Source organism: Maniola jurtina, chromosome Z (assembly GCF_905333055.1).
Source record: "Maniola jurtina chromosome Z, ilManJurt1.1, whole genome shotgun sequence".
Lineage (NCBI taxonomy): Eukaryota > Metazoa > Arthropoda > Insecta > Lepidoptera > Nymphalidae > Maniola > Maniola jurtina.
Window position 1 is genome coordinate 15,520,613 of NC_060058.1, and position 27,377 is coordinate 15,547,989.

Genomic DNA, 27,377 nt, shown 5'->3' on the forward strand with positions numbered 1-27,377 from the left:
ATTATATCCACTGATTTCTATGACATCAGTGGATATAATCGGGGGATATAATTTTTATCTACTGCCCATGCTAGCCGGGCTGGTGGGGTTGCAGTCAAGGTTTAACTTGTAATGTGATTTTTAAAAAAATGGAATTTAAAAAAATTGCAAACCCCAAACCCGCTAACCCAGTGCGGGTGGTCGCCGATGACGTGCGGGTTTACGGCGTCCGTCCGCCTCATACCCCGATTGCCATCTCAACCTGTCGCGTGCTATACTTACGCTTCAAGCTGAAATTATTAAACGGTTTTGAATGCAACTTGACATCATCGTTATCAATCATATCATAGGGAATAATCATTTTTGTCAAATTTTACCAGATTTTGTGACAATTCTTTCTTTATGCAAAAGCTATCAAGTAAGTCTCGTATTAATTCAATGAAGATTTGATGATTACGTCGCTGAGCTAGTTTTTTTTCATAGATCTTGTCGTTGCGACAAACTAGGGGAGAGAGAGAGCGGTCGCGGCAGTTTGAACAGTGAGTGACATTCAGCGATCAACTTCTTTCGTTGACAGGGAATCATACTGTACGATGGTACGTTTCTTGAGCGAGAAAATAGCTAAGTAGCTTCCTCGTCGGCGGTGGGACAAGTGCTTGAATGACTTCAACAACAACTGTATCTAACAGCTCTATATTTTTCCCGCGTTAATTGTTCGAACACGCACTGGCACCTCTCTGGGTATCCAATTTTAAGCCGCAGACTATAATATATATAGATCATGCATTCACGGTGTGTGCTCATAAAAATGAAGCCAATTCTGCCACGTATAACCTAAATACCTTAAAGGCAAAAGAGAATAGGCATCTTCTTGGCAAGCGCGCAGCAACCTCATCACCTCATCATTGCTTTTTGTCATCCAGCGCAAGCCTATCTTGCAATAAAAAGTTGCGATATAGCTATTTGCATGCCAAATTTCAGCCCGATCCGTCCAGTAGTTTGAGCTGTGCCTGGATAGATCAGTCTGTCAGGCAGTCACTTTTTCTCAAGTCTGTGTTCAATGCTCTTACATTGGTATTCAATCCTGTACGCGTTCCAATCGTAATGTGGAACGTGATGTTTTCGTTAATGCAAATTTGTCAAACTACACCCAAACCGTTTAGTCTACGCGGGGTTCTTACTTCTAGTCGATCGAAATTATATGGATTCACAAGGCTTTGCGGCGAAGGCGCCCTTAATCCTATGTGTAATATGTACATGTGTTTTAATGTCGCTTTTTCGTTTCATCGAGTTTCAAACCACAATGTTAGTAAAAAAGTTTTCACTCCAAACAATGTGTGGCTTTCAACTCGCGCCTCAATAAGTTTTCCTTCGAAACCAGAACCTGTGCCAGAACTATCATAACCTGTACAATAACAGCGTGACTACATCACAGCAGCCTGCAGCATGGCCGTGATTGTCCCGAAAGTGTTGAACGGTCCACAAAGAGAGCTTGTTTGTTTTGTTCATTGTCAGAGCTCGGGCACGGTTCGTTAGAGGCTTAGGGCTCATATACACGAGCAGCACGTTGCCAACGCAAACGCAACTGCAGCTATCGTCGCGTCGTCGCCAGATTGACGCAAGGTACGCGCTGTGGTCGTGTGATGTATTAGTGGAAGGTTCCGAGTCCGATTCCCAGCAGGCGCAATTTGTAATTTTATAATTACCGAATTTTCTCTGGTCTGGTTGGTGGGAGGCTTCGGCTGTGGCTAGATATCAACTCTTTCGTAACGGATAGCTGCAAGCCGCAATGAGTCGCTGCACAGTTGTTTAACAAAAAAAGAAAATGCTGCCAGGAGGTCGCGTTTCGCGGTGAGTGCGTTGCGTGTCACTGACGCTTTGCCGTCATTGTCACTCGTCCCATAGCAGCGGCGATCGCATCGCCGTATGACGACACGTTCATAGTCTTCATTACACGACAAAACTATCGTGTTACACTCGCTCATAGAGACACGGCCTTAGGCGCCATCTCCAAGTACGGGAGGCTTGCTGAGTGACAAAATTCGATACAAACTCTATCGACCAATGTTCATAGGGCGATTGTCACACACACACACACACTTTTGTCACACGGCGACTATCGCCGCGATTCTCTCGTCCGTGGAAACGGCGCCTAAGCGCGTCGAATGTCGAGTGTCGACATCGCGCGTGCCTGCCCACGTGGCACTTTCTCTCCGAATCTATTAATCCGACCCCCTTCTGACCTCTTCGTTATGGGTCGATTTAGTTTAGACGGGGCCCTTGTACGAACGGGGCATCATCTGTACGAAACCTAGCTAAGTCAGCTATTGAACAATAATATACACGGTATATAATGCATACAAAATAAGATCTCACTCGCACTTTTACTTTATGTGTCAACAGCCGTCATGTCAGAAGTACAAGTTCAGTCCTTATTATAAAGGTGGACCTTACTTTTGACAGTTGACTCATTGAGTTAAAATCTTGGCATTTGCCCATCGTCCATTAGTTAGGTAGGAATAGGAACCCATTTACTCTTTAGGTCTTATGAAAAATAAGCATTGAGCATTACAAACAAGGTAAGCAGTCCAGAAAAAGAAACGTTGGAGGACAACCATCTAGATTCTAGTTGATCTGATGACATCACCAAGTTTGCGGGTAATACTAGGGATGTTATGGATGTTACGGATCCGGATATGGATATGGATATTGGTAAAAAATAATATCGGTTTCGGTTACGGTTATGGATATTAAATTATTTCGGATTATCCGATAGTTTCGGTTATGGATATTAATTTTTTAAGGAACTGTAAAATGTGAACTGATGTCGCATTCCAGCGGAGTGCACAGTTAATTCGTACAAGTGTAGTATTTAGTTAGACTCCGCCCTATCCGAAACTATCCAAAACTTTTATTACGGATTCAGTTACGGTTACGGATATTTTTTTATTTCGGATATCCGATAGTTTCGGTTACGGATATGGATATCCATAACAACACTAGGTAATACTCATAGAAGACTAGAAGAATGGCGTGCACTTGAGGAAGCAGGACATAGGCATGTCAGACAATGAAAAAGTAAAGGCTGATAAAAAGAAGTACAAGAAGCAGTGCCTTTGTGCTTCTATGACCTGTACTGGTCGCAATAACATAATATTTTGGGTCACCGGTATTAAGCGATGTCATGATGTTAACTCTTGGTCATTAGTAAACTTATCTAGGAGATAGCAAGCCCGGTGGTAATGACGTCATACTTCCCACATTGCAGCCAACACACTTGCATATACGTTCTTATGTACTTCTATATCAACACCGAAAATATAGCGATGTCTCAAAGGAATTTACACTTTACACTGTACATAATTAAGTTTAATATTTATCATCATCATCACACTTTGGAGTTGGCACGCGTCGGTTTCGACATTGCTAGTCCCAGAGACGGTTGTAAGAATTCACTTTTGAGTGCTGAGTTTCTTGCCCACACATCGGCAACACCCGACGCCACCCACGTCACGCGATTTGATGCATGATGTTGACGAGTGATGACTCTTACAACGCGATGTGTTGTTGAATGTTGACACTTGACAGGGAGTTTCTGAGAATTCAAAACATGCTTAGGTAGGTTACGTAGGTTTTGATTTAGTAAGGTGTTGATAATGTTTGTAATAAGTATTAGTTTTATTAGAATGATAGAATCTGCATTCTATACCAGTGGTAAATACTTTAAATATAGATAACCTTCTGTTGCCTTCAACTGTTGCAACTTTAATTTTGACAAATTATTTATTTTGCACGCACTTACCTACTTATTTTATAATTCATATAGTTCTACTACTACATCAAATTGTAAGGATATCTAGAATCATATTTTCTATTCAATCATCGTTGCGTTAGTTAATGGTAACTTAGCCAATAAATTGTTAATTTTGTTTTGAATGAGGCCTCTCGGTGATCTCTTGGAGTATTCGTTTATAATAGGCTGTAATTCCATTTTCCAAACGGTATACCGATAGCTTCCAAACAAGATTATACTATATACTATTGCGATAAAGTTGACATTTGATTGAGCCTGATTAGGAGAGGATCACCCGGTAACTAACGCAGCCTACATGGTAAGATGTGGTATTAGGCAATTTGGTGTTAACACGTCTGAGTTAGAAGGTCTTAGGATGCTTTGAAGTTGTATGTGCTTAACAACTTTTTTTTTTGGCTGGATTGTATGACATTGCAAAGGCGATGTAGGTGGATTTTGTTTATTAGAGGCTTTAAAGGCTTTTCGGGGCGCGGGGGCGATCTTCATAATGCAACAGTGTCAAAGGCCGATCGATTGACGGCTATTAAAATCTGTCTTTCCCTTTTATGTTTATTAATCTAAATATATAAAGGAAAATATTAATTAAGCTAGTTAATAGTTAACTAGCACGGGCCTGCAACTTTCTGCGCCTTTACACTTACCTAGCCAAATATATACCTTTTAGGATTCTCAGATGCCCCGTATTTTAGCGTTCTTCCGTCTTTCAGCTATGATATTACAGAAACCCGTAATTGCGAAAATAAAATACGGGGTAAATAGGTCAAATTCCGGTGTTTTTATCTCATTTTAGTTGTGCTGATGTTTTGTCTGGCTGGCTAGCGGGTGTTGTGTTTTTGCATCTATCATATTAATCCCGTAAAAATATCTAAAACTCGTATTTTTGATGCTGGTAACTTTTAAATCACAAATTGGCAGGTGGCAAGTGGCAACCCTAGATACCTGTTCGTCTTCCAGACGTATCGGTCGTAGACAAACAGCACTTTGTCCTGAGTCCTGATATATTTGTAGAAAATTTGGTTTCGAATTGTTTCTCAAATCTCAGTACCCAAATTATTCTAAATACTTATTTATTTATTTATTATTTTATTTATTTAGGTAGAGACAATTTCGACGAGAAAGCTGCACCGGTGAATTTACTCTTCTCGTCGTCAACACCTCAATGAAAGACTATACTTGACCAGTGTATTCTACTATTATTTCCTTTTCTAGGCTCCGTTGTGCTTGCCCAGGGAGACTTAGGTTCAAATCCTGCCGGGTCCGCAATTTTTGATATACCTAGTAGGTATTAAAAAAAAATTTAGAAAATGATATAATTATTGGCTTGAAACACATGTAACTTCGAAAAGTGCGTGCCCGGTATCGAACCCCAGATCTCCCTCTACAAGCTCTAAACTATCATCACTACAATCCGCCCCAGCTTCGCACGGGAATATTTTCGTACGGATCTCTATTTTTTATGATAATAAAATATAACCTATGTTACTCGGAAATAATGTAGCTTTCTACTGGTGAAAGAATTTTCAAAGTCGGTTCAGTAGTTCCAGAACTTCCTTATAACAAACTTACGAACTTAACCTGTTTATCACACTAATATTATAAAGGCGAAAGTTTGTATGTGTGTGTGTGTGTGTGTGTGTGTGTTTGTATGTTTGTTACTCCTTCACGCAAAAACTACTGGACGGATTTGGCTGAAATCGGAATGGAGATACGAGTAGATAATATCCTGGATTAGCACATAGGCTACTTTTTATCCCGGAAAACCAAAGAGTTCCCACGGGATTTCGAAAAACCTAAATCCACGCGGACGAAGACGCGGGCGTCAGCTAGTTATTAGTATAGATAGATATACAGGCGTGCGATGCCAGGCGAATCAGCTAGTCAAGATAACAGATAAATAAAACGAGTTCATACAACAGGTGGTCCAGCCACTGGCCAAGTAAATAAATAACACTCTGACCTTAATCAATCCAGTACATAGTGCACACTACTTCTTAGGTAATGCCTTGATCTGTAAACGGATACAGCTTAATGTACTTATTTATCAAAATAAATATAGTAAATAGTAACAGTCTGATGCCCGCTACTTAGGTTAACTACTACTACTACTTACTACTACTAAACTACTACTTAGGTTAGGTTAGGTCTACTTAGGTTTAAGTTTGTATAATGAAAATTCCGTGGGAAGTCATTTATTTTCCAGGGTAAAATGTTCATCAGCAGCATCACACTAATATTATAAAGGCGAAAGTTTGTATGTGTGTGTGTGTGTATGTTTGTTACTCCTTCACGCAAAAACTACTGGACGGATTTGGCTGAAATTTGGAATGGAGAAAGATAATATCCTGGATTAGCACATAGACTACTTTTTATCCCGGAAAATCAAAGAGTTCCCACGGGATTTCGAAAAACCTAAATCCACGCGGGCGAAGTCGCGGGCATCGGCTAGTAATATATAAAAAGAAAAGCTGACTGACTGACTGAATGATTTATCAACGCCACAGACATGGATTTACATAATTTACATCATGCATGAATTTTGGCATGCCGATAGCTACTATGACGTAGACATCCGCTAAGAAAGGATTTTTCAATATTCGAACCGGGGATAAAGTAGGGGTTTGGTGCAGACGAAGTCACGAGCACAAGCTAATAATTACATACATAACTAAGCCGATGAGGAAACTATACCAGCTATCGACTATTTCTTCGCTCAAGAATCTACAATCGATGTATGATTTCATATCAATAAAAGAGATAAATAAATAAATAGTTGATCGCAGTGCCCCGGCGAGAAATCTCTCTCCACTAATTTGTCGCAGCGACAAGTCTGAGTCTAAGAAAAACTCGCTCAGCGACGCTCACACTCGCGCAGTGTAGTTCGCATAGGGATTGTATGAGTCGCCCGTCGCATTCGCAAGTAACCCAGCGACAACTACCACAACTACACACTCGCTTCTCGTTGCTCGCCGACTCGTTTCAACTCCTTTCTAACTAATCTTCGGCGGTCGGACAACTGCCTAAGCTACTACGAATATATCCACTAACACGCTGTCATCGCATGCACATAGTTAGTACCTACTATGTATATTTAGCCGTTTATACTGGATTATTTTTATGGCTGGCGCCGATTATGTTGACAACAAGACAAAAAACACTTAATCATGCAAACTAATTAATATTAGTAGGTGTATAAAATCCTTTGCGACGAGACTGCATTCGAAATAAACGGTTATTATGATAAAAACAAGCAATCTAATAAATATCTATAATAATAAAAGTTGTTTTGGTAGGAGTCAAGTTTTTAAGTACCTAACACTAATTATAAACGTAGTATGGACGATCTCCTCTGCCTTATTTAGGTTACCACCGGATAATCCAAGAAACCCCTACAAATTACGTATTAAAAAAAAAATAAGGATCTTGCACATTGTACATACCTATAATAGAGAGTTTACTATAAAATAAAATATCCGGAAGGAGAGCTGGAGAAAAACAAGAATAGATCTAATCAATACTAATATTAATATATATATAATAATATAATAAATTGAAGGGCACTTTTGGTCCAGGGGCAACCAGGGGTGGTCTTTTTGGCGACTATAACTAATAGGAATATTAATTATTAACTATTTATTATTGGTGTATTAAATGAAAATAATAAAATAAAATACTAATATTATAAATGTGAAAGTGTGTCTGTCTGTCTGCTACCTTTTCATGGCCCAACAGTATAACCGATTATGACGAAATTTGGAAAAATTAAAATTAAAAAAAAACTAAATTAAAATCGGTTCATTCGTTTAGGCGCTACGAGGCCACAGACAGATACACAGATACACAGATACACAGATACACAGACACACAGATACACACGTCAAACTTATAACACCCCTCTTTTTGGGTCGGGGGTTAAAAACATTGATATTATGATATAATGTAAGTGTGATGTTAGTAAGTATTCCCTTATCGTGCAATGACGTTTACAATCGTGTGTGGAAACATTGAGGTGTTTGCGCACTGTTCTGTCTGTATCGCCAGCACTCGTTGTACAGTTATTGAGGTTGCCCGATAACTAGCATTATTTTGTTTACTTTCAATTATAATATTATACTGACTGATGCCTGTGATTTCGTTCCCGTTGATATAGGTTTTTAAATATCCCGGGATAAAAAGTAGCCCATGTGTTAATTCAGGGTATTGGCTATCTTCTTTCCAAATTTCAGCCAGATCCGTTCAATAATTTTTGCGTGAAAGAGTAACAAACATACATACATCCATCAATTCATACAAACTTTCGCGTCTATAATATTAGTAGGATATTACACTCTAAACTCTTATCCGGTCAAAACTACTTATAACTAGACTTACGCACCGAGGGTTCCGTACTCGGGTACTCCGTAGTCCGTACTTTATGAATCTAGCGGTATGAGAGATAAGCTGACCATTTTATAAATTATCGATTTAACTAAAAAAAGTACGGCAAATTACGTCAAATGTATATGACGTCACATCTGTGTATTTCATACAAGCTCTCTCACTAAGAAAGCGTTTTGACGTTTAATAAAAAGTCGCTGATTTGACTAGAAGAACATCATCCCTGTTATCTAATAACAGGTAGGTTATACCTACCTATTCAATAAACAACGCATTTTTCAAGTTTTTGCATTTTAATGGCATCTTCATTCATGAGCTATCTCTAACGAGTTTCTAGCGTTTACGCTGGTGCCAATTAATTAAATGTCATTTTTAATTTATCATAATAGAGAGAGAGACAGCGCGTGCCAGACCTTCGATATTTTATAAAATCTGAAAGTTTATTTGCGTATATTGTCCCCAACACAGGGGGGAACGATCAGCGACTATGAAGTTTGGATATATGACTTTGGGAAATAACTGGTAAAATGTAAAAAATCTTACGTCAAATTATAAATAATTTTTTTTATATTTCATGAAAAATTGGCGGTGGGTGCCCGGAATCAAACCTAGTCAAGGTTTGATGAGGTAGGAGGCCGTTGTCTTCTAGGCTAAACCGCTCATTGTGCATTACAATTACTGTAGATTACGCCTGTATTACTACAGAGCTTGGACTATTTCGGTAGAGTTTACGCTTTCTCAGAATCAATCTTGGAGCCTTCTAGGAGGCTGCGTCAGGTGGGACAAAGAGGGGCACATTTAGCCACCGAGGGAGTAAGCGAGATGCAATACTAGATTGCCTTCACGATTCTCGTATGTACATTAGTGTTATTTAAACACGAACATGGCCAGTCGAGTGTTATTATTACTCGACTATGGAAAAGTTATAATTTGACCACCTCCCTGGCGTAGCGGCGAGGTCGTCTTATAAGCAGGAGGTCCCGGGTTCGATTCCTGTCAGGGGCAGTTTCGGAATTCATAAATTCTAGAATAATAATTTTCTCCAGTCTGTATGGAGGCTATGGCCGTGGGTGGCTAGTCACCACCCTACCGGCAAAGCCATGCCAAACAAAGATATTTATCTATACTAATATTATAAAGGCGAAAGTGTGTCTGTCTGTCTGTCTATCTGTCTGTCTGTCTCTCTGCCTGCTACCTTTTCATTCATTCATTCATTTCATTTATTGCATGATTGTAAGTAAGAAAGATGTTACATAAATTTTAAGTAGGTACGTATCACAATCTGCCATGACATGGCGTGCAAAATTTACTATCTTTACATGGCCCAACAGTGTAACCGATTCTGACGAAATTTGGTACAGGGTTAGGGGACGGACATATTTTATCCCAGAAAATCAAAGAGTTCCCGCGGGATTCTTAAAGACCCATCCTCTTAACCGATTTGTATGTTTGGTACCGAAGTAGCTTGCGTCCCTGTAATCGAAATAGGCAACTTTTTATCCCGGAAAATCAAACAGTTCCCACGGGATCTATTAAAATCTAAATCCACGCGGACGAAGTCGCGGGCATCCTCTAGTTCTAAAAGAAAACTTAACACCTAAGCAATATGTCTAATTTGAGTAATTTGGAACAAACATATTGATTGTTAGTTTTCGCGCCGCATTTGAAGCACTTATACTTATTTCATTTCTTGAGCATTTTATTTCTATGGTTTACGATTTACGTCGAATTTCTGAAGACGTTTATGTAAATCAAGTGGCCGCACAGCCGTAAGCCCATGTTTTCCGCGTAGCCGATATTTTTATCGTAATACAAATACTCAGGTATCATTTAGCCTATGCAAATATTGAATACTTGGAATGTGTTAAGATTGAATGCCACATGAAGCTATAAGACACAGTGCCACCAACTTATCAGTTCAGATAGACAAAATTGGGACTAGAGCCGCGTCAGACGCCAATTCAAAGTCATTGGTATTGTAGAAGGAAATTTATTTCATTTTCTCATCGTAAATTTCTTAAAAGGCGATACCAAATTCGCCACTCTAGCGACGATGTCACCTGAACAGATAAGATTGAAGATGCTTTATTAGCTGAAACATTTGTTACAATGAGATGTTGTTACATATTACTGTCCAGTACAAATGTTTCACCTTAAAGGCATGCAAAATTTTCTTAAATATCTAAAAGGAAAAGCTGACTGACTGATCTATCAACGAACAGCTCAAACTATTCAACGGACCAGGCTGTAATTTGGCCTGCAGATAGCTATTTTGACGTAGACATTCGCTAAGATTTTTTTTTTGTAAATTCAACCCCTAAAAGGATGAAATAGGGGTTTGAAATTAGTGTAGTCCACGACGAAGTCACGGGCATAAGCTAGTTTACTTATAAACAGACTACAGAAGGGATTATGTTAGTTCCGGTCAGTAGATAATGTCATAATATTAAAAAATCATATCTTTGAGTGGAGACCTAGCTTTACGTTGCTTATATTATTATCAAACGGTTAAACGTGTTTATCCCGATTGTCGCCCCATTTCGTGTGTACTTCCAGATAGTACGCTCATCGATAGCCGACATATCGATATTTTTAGAGTTCCGTATCTCCAGAGAGAAAGGAACCTTTACAGGATCACTTCGTTGTCTGTCTGTCTGTCGTGTCTGTCAATACCTGTCAGGGAACAATTCGTGTCAAGGGAATGGAAACCTATAGGTTAGATACCTTGTTAGATACTTGCCATTCCTAGAATCTTGAAATTTGGCAGATAGCAATGACTTATAACACAAGTAAAGGGGACAATCCGATAACTGTTAATTTGTGGTTACATCACAAGAACAACTCAAAATTTAAAAAACCCCCGACACAAAAACCTCTATAAGAAAACTAGAAAAGAGCTGATAACTTTCAAACGGCTGAACCGATTTTCTTCAATTATAACTAAGAACACTCTCGATCAAGCCACCTTTCAAGCAAAAAAACTAAATTAAAATCGGTTCATTCGTTTAGGAGCTACGATGCCACAGACAGATACACAGATACACAGATACACACGTCAAACTTATAACACCCCTCTTTTTGGGTCGTGGGTTAAAAATTGAAGTGTTATTTCTTGTACGATGGAACGGAACCTTTCGTGTGCGAGTCCCACTCGCGCTTGGCCGGTTTTTTAGATAATGCTCCGAATCTTTTATCGATAAACAAACATTGCTCCCGGCTCTGCCGTCCGTATTATTCTTGGCAACAAAATTCAGAAAATGGACTATTATAAAATTGTAAGCATACTTAACATCATCATCATCACCGTCAAGTGTCAATCGATAGATGTCCACTGCAAGCCTGTATCTTTGACGTTTTACGTTATATACTGGACCTATAAGTCTCTTGTAGGGTCTTCCACATCCATGGTCTTCCTGCGCCTGAATTCAGCGCATTTCTTTTTTTTTACTTAACTACGGCAAAGCCAAAAGGAAGGGTTATGATTTTAGCAGTCTATGTATGTACGTTTGTATCCAGATTCTGTGAGTTCCACCGTAGCGCCTTAACTACGTATGAATGAGGTGTCAATTGATTCGTCGTGAAGGTCCAGGTGACATAGGCTACATCTGGGGTATCTACAATTTATTCGATATGTTGCTCCGTTCCGACGTGATTGAAGAACAAACCAACATAGAAACTCTTTCGCGTTTGAAATATTAGTAGGATTCTAGAAACATCGCACATAGATCAAAAACAAGTATTTCTAGTAACTAGGTAGGTATTTCAGGCCATTAGGTTGCCTAGAGTCTAGATTAGGTATACGAGGTACTAGCAGCTAATAACCAGCTGGCGGTTACGTAAAGCATTCTACGGCACGAAGTATATTACACATAAATTGGTATAGACACTACTTAGCTTAGCTGTCTTGAATCTGAATTCTACGACTAGGTATTCAAAGTTTTAACTAAGGAATTCTTATAAGAATTAAAGACTTGTAATTGAAATTAAAAATTGAAATAGGTATGCTTTATTGTACACCATCCTAAAAACAAACGTATACCTAAATAAAACATTGCACTGCAAAAATATGAGTAGTACAATTTGGCGGCCTTATCGCTTTGGCCGCCCGCTAAGTCTTAAGTTGGAGCAAGCTACGTCTGGTTTCTCAACATTCCTGCTTTACCTACCAGGAATCATGGGCCAGGGTATAAACTGTTTTAACTTGATGGCATTACTTCGCGGAACGAACTCGAAGGTGATAAGTTAAGTAAGAGTACTCTAGTACTCCTTGTCGCTAAGGGCCGATTCATATGAGGAGTTTTACGAGCGTTCACAGTTTTATATTTCAAAAAACTTTGTTTAATCACTAGAACCACATGCTTTAGTTTTCCTTAGCTGACTTAAAATATAAACAATTCGCAGAAACCTTCTCGGAGAAACGCGTAAGCGTCGTAATTTGCTCAGCGATTATGACCTTCTGGAGTTAAGTCTTTCATTCATGTCATGATTTTATTCTCAGTTTGCGGCACCAAGATGCTATCGGTCTAGTATAAATAGTGCGCCTCTTGAGTTATATTAATTCTATCAACTCTATCAGCTCTATGAACTCTTTAACCAGCTCTACCAACTCTATGAGCCCTACCAACTCTGTCAGCACTAAGTCTATCAACTCTACCAAGTCTATCAACTCTACAAGCTCTATCAGCTCTACCAACTCTATCAGCTCTACCAACTCTACCAGCTCTACCTACTCTATCAGCTCTAGGCTCTAGAAAGCTGGGAGCTCTAGGAGCTCTAGGAATGGAATAGGTAGACTCCCCGTGCGAAGCCGGGGCGGGTTAACTTGTATTAAAATAAAAACTAAACTTGCGTTTGAATATTTCCATCTAGACAGGCTTTATTCCCGTCTAAACGTCTCTTATATCATTATTTTACTGGTTTAACGATAATTTTTCAAGTCGTTTACTCTTTATGACGCCTAGTTTAACACTTGCCCAAAATTCGTGTAAATGTTTAATGTTACCATTACCAAGGTATTTTTATGACGGTTATGTCCCAGTCACATTAACGTCCAACAACGCGATGTTCAACGGCGTTTCCCGTTAAACGTAGATGTAGCTACGATCAACGTACAAAGGCAATCGCAATGCCATTTGACGTAAGACGATTTTAATTCCAATTCGATTGGCGTTAGACGTTAACCGTTCTAGTGTAGCCACTCAGTTTAACGCGTTGATTATCGCTATAATTATGGCGTTGTTAGGCATTGACATTAACCTTAATGTAGCGCAACATTAGAGTACTAAGTCTGAAACAAACTTGTCCCACGAAGCTTATAGAAGTTGTAATACAAGATACAAAAGCGGTGATGGCTTAGTGCTTAATAAGATGTCGGCCTCCTACTCGGCAGCTCGGCGGTTCTATCCCGAGCACGCACTTAAACTTTTTGGAGTTGTTGTACGTTTGAAACAATTATGTAAATATCACTTGCTTTAACGGTGAAGAAAAACATCTTGAGGAAATCCGCAGGACTGACTCTATAATGTTGTCAAAAATGTGTGAAGTCTGCCAATCCGCACTAAGCCAGTGTGATAGACTATGGCCTAAACCACTATCATTCTTAGAGGTGGCCCGTGTTCAGTAGTGGGCCGGCGATGGGTTGCTCATGAGGATGATGATGATGAAAACAAGATACAAGAATACTTTCTTTGCGACATTCACAATGGAAAGGTTTTTCTGATTTGCCGACACTTTCTCACCATACATTGGCTTAAATGCATTGTTGCAACAAGAATACCACAAATTCAGCCAATCACATCAATTGAGGTTGTAGTACAGAACATCTGTTGCTTGTCGCAATGATTGATGCAGATATTCCGCAATTAACCAGTAGGTTAATGATGAAAGAGTATGCAGGTAACTTTATAACCATAGTTTATAACATTATATTTTTGCAGTTAAAACACTTCAATCACATACCATATCAATAAAAATAAAATTACAATACGTGTGGAAATAAAAATTTATTCGTAAATTCTTGTGAAAGATTGGTAAAAGATGATCACACATCAGTTTCTATAGTCACCGTACGCCGCACGCTCTACTTCAAAGAACTTATGCTGCACGACGATTCCGAAAAAGCTGCTTCAATCATTATTACTGTATTGTGATTGGCTTTTTACTGCCCTATTGGAATTTATAGTATTTTTACTGCCCCAATGCATTTTAGCTCATAATGACAGAGTATCGGCCAATCAGAGGTGATTGCGATCGTCACACGGTTGTCGAACTGTCGAACAACAGCGGTAGGGTTATATTTTAACAGCTACAGTACGACGATTGCTAGATTTTTTCAGAAGCATTTCAGGCACTCATTTATAAAAATTTACTCAGTATTTAGTCCATACATGTCAAATGTATGAGAGAAATGCGATGTGTGCGTAGTATATTAGAGATTTTTAGTAGTAAGACGTACAGAAGTCAGAGTTTAATCAAGAATATAAGTTTATATGAATAAATGTAATTCTATTCTATTCTATTCTATTCTTTATCATAAGAAGTTTATCATTTGAGATGTTCGTAGAAGAGACCGAAAAAAGTTGTTACAGTTTTATCATTGCATATCTTGGCAAGTAGCCTAAGCTGAATAAATCTTTAATCCAAAATACCTAATTCTATAAACTATAATATTCAAATGTAATCATAGGTAAAAGCACTATAAGAAAATCTTAAAAAAATTAAACAGGCTCCTAGACGTGTTGAGGTGAGTTGTTACATCAAGGTAAGTTGTTGCAGAAGTTATTAAAGGCATATAAAAAATTAATTAAATGTAAATGATCGACCTACATTGCACGAGCGGAAATTGCGGATTATGTATGATGTGCGAGCAACCTAATGCATTTCAAGAGCGTTGTACATGTTAAAAGGCATGTTAAGAGAATTGCGTGCACTAAATTGCCGATTTCGATGGAAACGACCGGGCCCGTGCCGAATCGCACGTGAACATTAAAAAATACCTCATGAAAACGATATGAATTTGAAAAATTAACTAACAACATTCCTCGGAGTTTAACGGCCTTATGGTAATCGCTATCAACGAACGTCATTTCGATCATCGCAATTGTTTTTTTCCACCCGACTATGGAGAGTATGGTCCTTCTCTTAGAATGAGAAGGTTAGATACTATATAGTATATACCTACCACCTGACCAAGTGCAAATAAGCAGATTAAACACCTTTGAACACATTACGCATAACTCTCAGGTAAAGAGGTTAACTGATATTAAATATTAATCAACTAGCTGATGCCCGCAGCTTCGCCCGCGTGGATTGGTCAGATCCCCTGCAGCATCAGGATTGAGGAATTGGACTCCAAATTTTTTAATGAAACAATGTCGCAAAGTTCCTCTATCGATTAAAAAAGAAATGACGCAAATCGGTTCAGAAATCTCGGAGATTTCGGTGTACATAGGTAGAAAAACACAACTCCCTTTTTGAAAGTCGGTTAAAAAAGTAGCCTATTTTACGCCCTGGTCAATCCTCTACTTGCCTGTGAAAGTCCCGTCAAAATCGGTTCAGCCGTTCCAAAGATTCAGCCTTTTCAAACAGACAGACAGACAGACAGACAGACAGACAGACAGACAGACAGACAGACAGACAAAAATTTTAAAAACGTGTGATTCAGTTATGGTATCGTTCAAATAACCATATGAGCTTAATATGAGGTAGTTATTTCGAAATTACAGACAGACACTCCAATTTTATTTATTAGTATAGATTCTTTAAACGCATATAACTCTAAGAAAAGTTATTTGAACCTCAGCCACCCCGGAACAGGAGGGAGATCCCACTTATAAGGGAGGTCATCGCAGTAGGTAGTTAGAGCAGTGGAGGGCAATGGTGAGCGAAAAGATGCTGCGATAGGGCAGGCACGATGCGTCGCCCACGACCACCCTATCTGTTATCTGCTCCGGGCATGGGCTAGTAACACCATGAAGACTGATGAACCGGGGAGTCCCACTATAAGACAGCTCCCACCACTGGAACGGGAGATTGTCTCGGTGTGTAGAAAGAGCAATGGTGAGCGAAAAGATGCTGCGATAGGGCTGACACGATGCGCCGCGAGCCCACGACCGTCCTATCTGTTATCTGCTCCTGTGACTGTCACTAGTGACACTATGAAGACTGATGACCCCGAGAGTCTCACTATAAGACTACAGCGCTTACCACAGCTCCAGGAGGTCTAGAGAGAACAGTGGTGAGCGAGAAGAAGCTGCGATAGGGCTCTCACGACCGCCCTATCTGTTAGCTTTTCCTAGGCTAGCACTAGTTTTTTTTTTTTTTTGTTCGAAATAATTTTACACATCTTTTACATTTTGTAGCTCGCCAAACTGGTGGGCCAGTTTGTTGGCGAGGTGGCGCTTTTAATTTTATGTACATAACTTACTAAGTACTATATTTTTTAACTATCCATACGCCTTAATCTATACTTATAATAAACTGTACTAAATATTTATTTAAACCTACCTAGTGATACCATGAAGTGCGGTGCAACTGAGACGTGTCACTTTAAAAGCTGATACTCGCAACTTCGTCCGCGTGGGCTTAGTGAAATCCCGTGGGAATTCTTTGATTTTCCGAAATAAACAAGTGTAAATTAAAAATTTATAACACCCCCGACAAGTGAAGGTTACAGTAATAACTAGAAAAGAGCTGATAACTTTCAAACGGCTGAATGAACGATTTTCTTGAATTATAGCTAAGAACACTCTCGATCAAGCCACCTTTCAAACAAAAAAAATTAAATTAAAATCGGTTCATTAGTTTAGGAGCTACGATGCCACAGACAGATACACAGATACACACGTCAAACTTATAACACCCCTCTTTTTTGGTCGGGGGTTAAAAATAGCGTTTATCACTCTTCAGGTCTTGAACTAACAGATTAAAATGGTAATTTTTTTATTAATTTGTTTGATCCCCAAAGTTTCATAATACATGGTGACCCTACGAAGACCCTGCAGGCTCGGAGTTGTTTTGTTGTTACCGCATAGCGTGCTGCGTGCTCTTTTCATGCTAGCCGGTATAATTAATCATGGCTTGGACTGGCACTGAACGCGCGCGTACGTGTGTATGATTTTTGAAGCGAAACTTTTTCATAATATCTGGGTGAGTGTTTGGTAGATGAGTGTCGGTACCTGGTATCCAGTGGCGTGCAGCTCATATAGGTATAAAAGTACTGCCTACCCTAGTTGTAATGAATCAACACTTATTTTCCATCATGACCTGCCAGAAAATAAGTGCTTACCCTGGCTTTAAACTCTGTGCACGCCATTGCTGGTATCATACTATAAGCGTCAGTCAGAAACAGCAAGTATTATTTAAATATTTTTATTAATACAGTTTTTGTGAATATAATCTACGTATAGTACGCGACAGGTCGAGATGGCAATCCCACGTTACTCACGCTATCCCCGGGTTAGCGTGAGGGCTGTGCGGGTGTGTGGCGCGTCCCCACCACGATTGCCATCTCGACCCGTCCCATGCTGTATCTACCTGGACCTTCAAAAAAACCGATTTGGAAAAACACCAATAAAAAAATATTACGCTATTATTTAGGTTGTGATGATTGTGCAATACGCCTTATATGTAGTTACAATGTGAAATTATTTAAAACCGCAATTGCAGGACTGGTTACTGCGGCGTGGCCGCTGGCGCCACCCTGATGTTAGGCCGGGTACGCACGGGCGAGCCCCGACACCATCATCATTTACAAGGAACCAAAAGCTTAATTTGCTATAATCCGCTTAACCAGACTTTGTATGGTGCGACTAGCGCATGCGATATGCCCCGCCTTCACACTGATACTTGACCGATGTTGCACCATACAGATTTGTCTGGTTTAGCGGATTATAGCAAATTAAGCTTTCAGTTTCTTGTATATCATGGATTTCCGCAAAGTAACGCGCGTTCCTATACAATCATCAACATTATCAACCGAGAAGCGACTACAGCTGGACATAGGTCTCGCAAAGACTTCCACATACGGTCTTAAGCCGCCTGATCCAGCGGCTCCTTGCCACTCGTTTGATGTCCTCTGTCCGCCTAAGGGGGTCCTACTCCTGCGTTTTCCGTGCGAGATCGCCATTGGGAGTTGGGCCCCTCTAACGTTTATTGTTTATGTGCCCTGCCCATTGCTACTTCAGCTTCGTAACGCGTTAAGCACATCGGTTACTCTGTAGACCGAACTATACTCTATCCACGGCGAGAAGTTAGTATGGGGCTCTCTCTGTTACTTAATCCTATACTTGAATGGCATGCATAAAAAACTCAGTGGGCGTTAACCGTTTCGAGTAACCAACCGACCACAAACTCTCTTATGTTTTCGAATTGAATTCCAAATGTTTTTTTTTTTAAATAATGCGGAAAACATTGTTTGGTTACTCAGAACACCATCGATTTTGGAGCGCCACCCGTAGTTAACACCCACTGAGCTTTTTGTCTTTGTCATTTGTAAGGGATTACGGAACAGAGAGAGCCTATACTAACTTCTCTCCGTGAATAAAGTGTAGAAAATTACCGCGATTTAACAACAGTTTGCACGTGTGTATCTCTGCCTTTATACGACACTCGCCGCAACTGAGAGACCGCTGCCATATAAGCGCTTATGATAAAACCTTAGGTAATTTTCTATTTGTATCCATACCCACTAGCAGAACACGATGAGATGTGATTTAACAGCTCGTTCACACAGGGTGCGTAAGCGTAGACGTAGCGCGTACCATTGCGTTGTTACTTGTTATGTATGGAACTGTATGAGACATGGCATACCGCTTGCGTGGTGTGAACGTTCGGGTAGACGTAATGCGTGCAGTTATGTCTACGGATTCACGCGCGTCACTACGCACGTGTCACGTGTACCTACGTGCTGCATACGCAATTGGTGTAAATCGGCCTTAAAAGATGCACCATTTTTTTTAAATAAAGTATAGCGAACATACGAGCAGGCGGGTCTCCTGGTGTTGTGTTAACCGCCGCAGCACCAGAGGTACCGCCGATAAGAGTTTTTTTTTTAATTTGAGTTATTTTAATTTAGTTTTTTTTTTATTGGAAAGGTGGCTTGATCGAGAGTGTTCTTAGCTAAATCCAAGAAAATCGGTTCGGCCGTTTTAAAGTTATCAGCTTATTTCTAGTTACTGTAACCTTCACTTGTCGGGGGTGTTATAAATTTTTAATTTACACTTGCCAATTTAAAAAAAAATCCTTAAAACATAGATGGGTATCTTTCTTTTTGTTTCAGTTTTTATCCAAGGTTTTTTCCAAGTTGGCAGCCCTAGGTCGCAGCGACCTTCACGCAGGCCCGAGGCCGGTAATAACGAGCTATTCGATAACGAAAAAGGGGCAAAAAGAAAGGGATCGTGCGTGAGCGGGACCCATGTTCGGCTCTTACCAATTTGTAGCCCGTCTTGTCCAAACGAATAAAAATCGACACGACCATTAAGCTAGCCGCTGACCAAATCATTTCAAGTGGTGGTCCTGCTGTGTCTGCGATGAAAGTGTCGATGAGTCGATCTTGCATCTACTCATCGATTACCGAATTCGGGAGGACCAACACCTGTAGCGCCTGTTAGCAACAACAACTGTACCAACAAATTCAAATAGAACTGTGCAGGGGCTCAGCTCATTCCCGCCAAAGTGGATCACAACAAATTGGAGCTTAAAATTAATAACCGTATTTATGTCACTGAATGCAGTGTGTTGTTTAGGTTTGAACACGATACTCCATATGACATTGTTATAGTGTTCAAATCTTTACAAAGCAAAAAAACAGGAGATCTATGGGGGATATCGGTAAAAATAATTAACAATATTATTGATATTACTGTGCCATATCTAGCCTTAATTTTTAATGAGTCTGTGGACACAGGATTCTTTCCAGACCTTATGAAATGTTGTAAATTGATACCTCTTTTCAAATCGGGTAGCAAAAGTGACCCAAACAATTACAGACCAATTTCAATTTTGCCAACACCGAGCAAGACATTTGAGAAAAAGAAAAATAAAACCGACTTCAAAAACCAAAAACACTAAAAAGTAGAAAATAATTTTTGTTTAGCTACACATGTAATGTACCTAGGTATGAAGTCGAGCGAGCATATTAAAACAAAATTAGAAATCCAAGAGTGAAGCTCGCCCGACTTCATACCTAGGTACATTACATGTGTAGCTAAACAAAAAATATTTTCTACTTTTTAGTGTTTTTGGTTTTTGAAGTCGGTTTTATTTTTCTTTTGAAAATTTTTTATTTCACAATTTTTAGTGGCCCCACTGTACTATAATATGCTATGCCCAGTTAAAACCCTACTGTTTACTAAGCTATTACACTGATCGCGAGCAATTTGCTCTTATCCATTGAGGAGTTCTGTTCTCCATCTCCGAAGATATTCATCAGATCTTCACCAAATTTATATGGGACCACCTGCACAGTATACCCTTTCAAACAAAAAAAAAAATTCCAAATCGGTTCAGGGGTCTTTGAGTAATCGGGGAACATACATAAAAAATAAAAAAAAAAATAAAAAAAAAAAATAAAAAAAAAAAAGATCCCGACGAATTGAGAACCTCCTCCTTTTTTGGAAGTCGGTTAAAAATCATGCTCAACCAACTGCTTCAGCATTTTAATCTAAATAAGCTACTCCATTCTGTGCAGTATGGTTTCACTACAGGTCGATCAACAACACATAGGTCGTGTCGTGTCGTCACGCATTCTGTCGTTGCGCCGACTGCTCGCCATCGATTGGCCAGAACAGCGGTAGGGGCGGTATTGGGTTATGACGCGACACGACAAGGCAGGCAAATGTGTAAAACGCCTGAAGGTTTCGCGCCAACGGAGCCTGCGCCCGCGCAGCGAATCTCGCACGCGTCATCTTGAAATCGGGTTATAGCAAGCCCTCGACACGTTTAGAAGAAATAATACCCACTAGTCCGAGAGCGTGTAACATGTTCAAGACGTAGGTATCTATCTCCTTTTCTATATAAGTAGGTTTTTTAGTTGTCTTTAGTTTAGGTACCTAAAAGGCAAATAAATAGATTTTCGCTAAAATGTGTCTCCTTTTTTTAAAAAAAGTTTCGGAAGTCCTCGGCTTCGCATCGCCCTTCCAATATTATCCAACAAATTTACAAAGTTATCGCTCAAATTGATTGTCGGTAGAAAAGAAGTGCTTACGTCCCATATTATGTTGTTGTAGAGGCAATAGAAATTTATTTATTTACATCTATACAGTTATGACTATATACCAATTAATTGCAGTATGGTTGTCCATTACAGGTGCACTAATACACATTCTGTGAAAATTTCAAATCTCTATAGATACATGAAATACAGCCCGGTGATAGTCACACGGACGGACGGACGGACAACGGAGGATTCTGTGGTAATATGGTTCCGTTGGCACCTTTCAGTTACAGAACCCTAAAAAATGATGCCGTCTTGTATCAAAACTGTTCTAGGGTCATGAGAGGAGCTCTCTGACTATAAAACCTACGTGCGATACGATAGCTCCGTACAAAACTTATTTGATCGGTCGTTCAACCATGTCGATGCTCCGACTCCCTCTAGGCCGTATGTGCCTCTCGCTCGCTCGTACCGTTAAGGTGGTATCTGAGTTATAGCATTCCGAAGTTGCCACCACCACTCGGAGGCTGCGTTTACCACGTAAGCGTAGTATAGCAAATGTACAGTAAGGCAACGATGGCACTACAGGCAGAGTGAACTAGAGTGAAGAAACTCTCGGTTTTGATCCTGAATCGACATATCTGTCAAATGTTAGGGTAGGGGTGACGTGAAGTCAATGATACCTAGTCGTTTCATAGCCTACCTAGAGTTAAATGTAGGTAACATTTGACGCTTGCCAGTGTAGGTGAAGCCTCGACGTTTTGCTAGAATAAATAAATAAATAAATTGTTTATTGCAGCCAAAATTTTACAAAAGTTACAACTTATTCTAGACAAAATTACAACTAAAACAACTAAAATATAATTTAAAATAATTTAGTATAACCTAATAAAACTGACAAAACTAGCACAAATTATATTGTTGTCCCTAAACTCGGTAAACCTGTATCTTAGGCGACAGTGCTCTCCTTTACTAATTGAGTCATAGTTAATAGTTAATATGTAATACATAATTTACTTTTTTAATTTACATAAAATATTTCAATTTTTTATATTATTTTTGTATACAATACAAGGTGTGCTTGTAGTGTGTAAGTGTGTAAGTGTGTATGTGTGTGCGTGTGTGCGTGTGTGTGTGTGCGTGAGTGCGTGTGTCTGTGTGAAAGTGTGCAAGTGTTATATATATTATATATGTAATACGTTAATTAACGAAGTTCCCTAACTGTTGTGAACTGTGGTATGACAATGGTGCCGATACTCTTGTCTCTTTCTTTTTAATATTACTAAAAAAGGACGGCACAATAATTTTACATTTAAAGACTTAAATCTTAGTACACGCTACAAAAAATAATAGTCTCGCGACTGACAGCTAAAATCACGAGGTTTGACAGCTCTAAATTAAATCTAAAACTGTCAAACTGTGTCAGCCCTTTTCATATCACATTAGTAAGAAGATGCGAATAGGTACTCTAAAATTTAGTTGTCAGAATCAGAACCAATATTGAGTAGAACCAGTATATTTTCTTTAGATTTGTTTAATGGAACTGGCCATGGTTACTAAGGCGCGCGCGGATCACCTGTAAGTTTTACTCGCGCAAGTAGCTTACATGATTAACTTACGACTTTACTAATGTAACACTCTTAAAAGTACACTCACAATTGATTACGTAAGTTACGTACGTGAGTTTACAGTTGTACCTAATCGCCGCCTTATGTAGAGGTGTTCGTGAAATCTGAACTGTATAATAGCTAAACCGCGACGCAAGCTACATGTGGTTATGCCTTCCTTGTTTCTCTGAATAAGTTTCTTGTTACGTGTGAACGCCCTCTTTTGGATTAGAAAATTAATTTCATCGATAGAATGCGCTATTTTTTTATCGCTAGATCGCTGGCGATTAATATTTATTTTTATCGATGCATTCCCGAGGCTCATATTTTGAGGAACCATAGAAAAATTGACGTTTCAGTTTGATAAGTTGAGAGAGAATGCGCAACAGTTCGATCAATTTTTAACCCCCGACCCAAAAAGAGGGGTGTTATAAGTTTGACGTGTGTATCTGTGTATCTGTGTATCTGTCTGTGGCATCGTAGCGCCTAAACGAATGAACCGATTTTAATTTACTTTTTTTTGTTTGAAAGGTGGCTTGATCGAGAGTGTTCTTAGCTATAATCCAAAAAAATTGGTTCAGCCGTTTAGAAGTTATCAGCTATTTTCTAGTTTTCTTGTAGAAAAGAAGGTTAGATAACCCTTAGGTTCACAATATTCAAGTGTCAATTGACAAATGTCAAGCTGTTAAGATGGACGTTGCCTAGATATACATAATTATTTATTTGAAAATGATTTGTCGGGGGTGTTGAAAATTTTTAATTTACACTTGTTAGCCTCTTATGTCTCTATCGTCCAATAAATATACCTATTATTCTTTCACTTTTCTTTCCGTAAAAAGCTCTGCCCAGCCTCTTATATCGTCCAAAAAATCTATTCTTTCAATAAGTAACAAGTTTCATACACTCTGCACCCAAAATATGGTGTTCATAATGATTATGTACGGAATCCTACGGTTTATTTTGAAAACCTACGAGTGAATCCACGCGGATGAAGTCGCGGGTATCATCTAGTGTTAGGCATAGATTTTGATGGTCAAATCGGTAAGCCTACGTAACCTACGCAAAAATGAAAGGAACAGACGAATTACGTCATCTCGACTGATCTCCTCTTATGGAGCGAAGCGATTGCCGTTTTGTTTACCTGCCTTGTTGATTATAATAATATTAATCCTAACCTGACCTTATATGGAAGCAGCTCCAACTATTAGCTGTTAACTATTTATGACCGATGATCTACAATTATTTTATTTTATTTCAAACTATGTATTCTTGAGCTGCGTCTGCTTCTATTTCCTATACATATAAAAGCCGGCCAAGTGCGATTCGCATTCGCACACAAAAGGTTCCGTACAATCGTACAAGAAATAACACTTTTTCGTTTTAATTTTTTTATGGTCACAAGTTCACGATTTTCGGATTTTTTCCTTTACATGTGCTATAAGACATTGCTACCTGCCAAACTTTTTGATTCTAGGACCTAGGTCAACGGCAAATCCCCGATAATTTTTTTTAATAGTCATGGCGATCATTTTGAAATTTTTATTATTGGTTGTCATAGCGGCAATAAATACACATTCTGTGAAAATTTCAACTCTCTATCCATTACGGTTAATGAGATACAGTCCGCTGGCAGACAGACAGATGGACGGATAGCACAGGCTTAGTAGTAAGGTCTCGTGGCACCCTTCTGGTAAGGGACCGTAAAATAGACTTGTTTATGTACCAATATCCTTAGTATAAAGAACTGTGGCTAAGACCGGGCGAAGATTTAAAAAAAAAAGGTTTGGGGGGTCCGGGGCACGCACCTCTAACTTTTCGAAGATAAAAAATAAAATATCACTTGATTAAACGGTGAAGGAAAATGTCGTTAGGAAACCTGCATGCCTGAGAGTTCTCATATTGCTTGTTTGTATGTTCATCCTTTTTCTATGTTGTTAATTATTATTATAGTAAAGAAAAATTTGTACATTTTGTAGTGGTATGCAATAGAGTAACTTTTAAAAACTAAATACCACTATAGTACTTAATAATTTATTATTATTAGTGCTCTACCAATTTCAAAAAAATAAAATAGCTCTAGATTTCGATTTTGAATTTGCATAGTAAGAAATGGCGCCATCTAGGAGATGTACGTAGTACTACGTGAAGACGACGTTAAGCGCCATCTAGCGCAGAACCACATTATCACGTGAAAAGTCACAGCGATGTTACAAAAGTCCGGTAGATGGCGGTAAAAGCTGTAATATTTTCATTGCTCGCTAGGTGGCGCTAATAAATTGAAAAGCAATGAATATTTTTCAAAATATATAGTGTTTTAACTATTTGTTGGGAATGTAGTATGACTACCATTCGAGACGATCTTGTTACAATAAGGTGACACAGAATGACTCGTAGTGTGTGTTTGTATAATACCTATCATTCGAGCTTTTACTCAAGTGTGCTTCATTTTTAATCAAAATGGGAAACCTTTTTCTTTTTTCTTTTTTTTCGTAAGGATAATCCATCATGAATACCACCGGCCGCGGGGGAGCACAGTGGTTATCAATCAATCAATCAATCAATCAATTTATTAACCGGACAACACAAATCCATATTGTGTTAGTAACAATAAAAACTTAAAAACTATGTTAGTACTTAAGAGTGGTCTCTCCGTCACTCGCTTCATACAAACGTAGTTCCAATTTCATTTGAATATTAAGCAACCAAAGTCCATGAAATTTTGCAGACATATTCTAGAAACCATAGATATGTATAGAAACTAATATCTATGCCTGTGGTTTTCCAGATTTCTGTTATATTCGGTTTCAAAGTTACGCGGTCTTAAAAATTTACATACAAATCTTTGAGCCCCTGTAATTTTAAAACTACATATTTTCAGAAAAATCTAAAACACCACAGACACAGATATTAGTTTCTAGAATATGTCTGCCAAATTTCATGGAGTTTGGTTGCTTAATATTCAAATGAAATTGGAACTACGCTTGTATGAAGCGAGTGACGGAGAGAGCCCTGTTAAACACTAAGTAGTTAGTAACAATAAAAAAATTAAAAACTATGTTACTAAGTACTTAATTACTAAAAGGGATTTAGTCCTCTGCATGAGTTTTCCCAGCAAAGGACCATCTATCTTATTACTAATCATGCGCAGGATGCTGTTGCTGCTTCCACGGACTCTGCACAATAGTGAGGCTGTTTTCCTGCGCCAGACGGCATCAAAGCCGTCTGTCCGCGCCTTGGTAAACATAGCCGATGCACTGCAGAACCGAGGTTGCCGCAACAGAATCCTGAACGCATTATTGTATTGGACTCGCAGAGCATTGTAAGCCCTTTGCGTGTAGTGAACCCACAGGCTTGCTGAGTATAAGGATGTACAGTATGCCTTGAACAGTGTGATTTTCACAGTTATGTATGGTTATGTCGGACTCCTACCAACTAAATACCTGACGAAGTTCCATCTCACTCATCATCCCATCACAACACCAACCAACCTGAGGACCACACTGTGAAATACGGACCACCCCGTGTGCATCACTCACAGGTCTTTCGAGGGCTAGGGTTCGCGGGGAGGGCAATTGAATTTCCACGTCCCCATCCTCAACATCTCCCTCGCCCGTCACCAAACTGGACAGGCGAGAGACCGGTGTGGTAGCCAGTGACTGAATGGGTGATAAAACCTCATCAACAACCACCCAACACAGCCACACCCCCCGCTCCTGGGGCTATGCCCCATGGTCTACTGCGCCCTCTGCTCGGGACACTCAGCGGGACGCGCGGACAACACCCTGCAGGTCAATTAGCCATGGCCAACAATATCACATGAAGAGTACGCGGCGCCCGCCGCGACTGATAGGTTCATTAAAAACTAACGTTAAAAATCAGTCTTCGGTTTGAGTTACAAAAACTCTATAAAAAACACCAAAATGTTACCAATCTCCACTTCCGAAGATTATGTAAATGATAAACAAGTGTAAATTAAAAATTTACCCCCGACAAGTGAAGGCATCTTGACAGCTTGACATAAATTTGTCAATTGACATAATATTAAGAACCTAACGGTTATCTAACCTTCTTTTCTACAAGAAAACTAGAAAAGAGCTGATAACTCTTAAACGGCTGAACCAATTTTTTTGGATTATAGCTAAGAACACTCTCGATCAAGCCACCTTTCAAACAAAAAAAAGTAAATTAAAATCGGTTCATTCGTTTAGGCGCTACGATGCCACAGACAGATACACAGATACACACGTCAAACTTATAACACCCCTCTTTTTGGGTCGGGGGTTAAAAAGCATGGATTTGACTCGCTCCAGCAATGCGCGGGGCTGCAATTGCTTGTATAGTATGGAATATCATTGTAAATTGAACAATTGAAAACAGCAACCGCCGAGTTTCTTGCTGGTTCTTCTCGGTAGGAATGACATTCCGAACCAGTGGTAAATTATTTGACGAT

General features: G+C 39.3%; 1 protein-coding gene and 1 long non-coding RNA gene across 2 annotated transcripts in view; both read right to left on the reverse strand.

Annotated features, from left to right (window-relative positions):
• Positions 1-27,377, reverse strand: part of LOC123880685 (epidermal growth factor receptor) — a 157,717-nt gene that overhangs the window by 63,165 nt on the left and 67,175 nt on the right. The gene's annotated exons all lie outside the window — the stretch shown is intronic.
• Positions 941-24,789, reverse strand: LOC123880721. Its single transcript, XR_006799322.1, has 4 exons — positions 24,778-24,789; positions 22,943-22,946; positions 10,892-10,902; positions 941-1,023 (listed from the first exon to the last, which is right to left on the reverse strand). It is a non-coding gene; the product is annotated as an uncharacterized LOC123880721 (long non-coding RNA).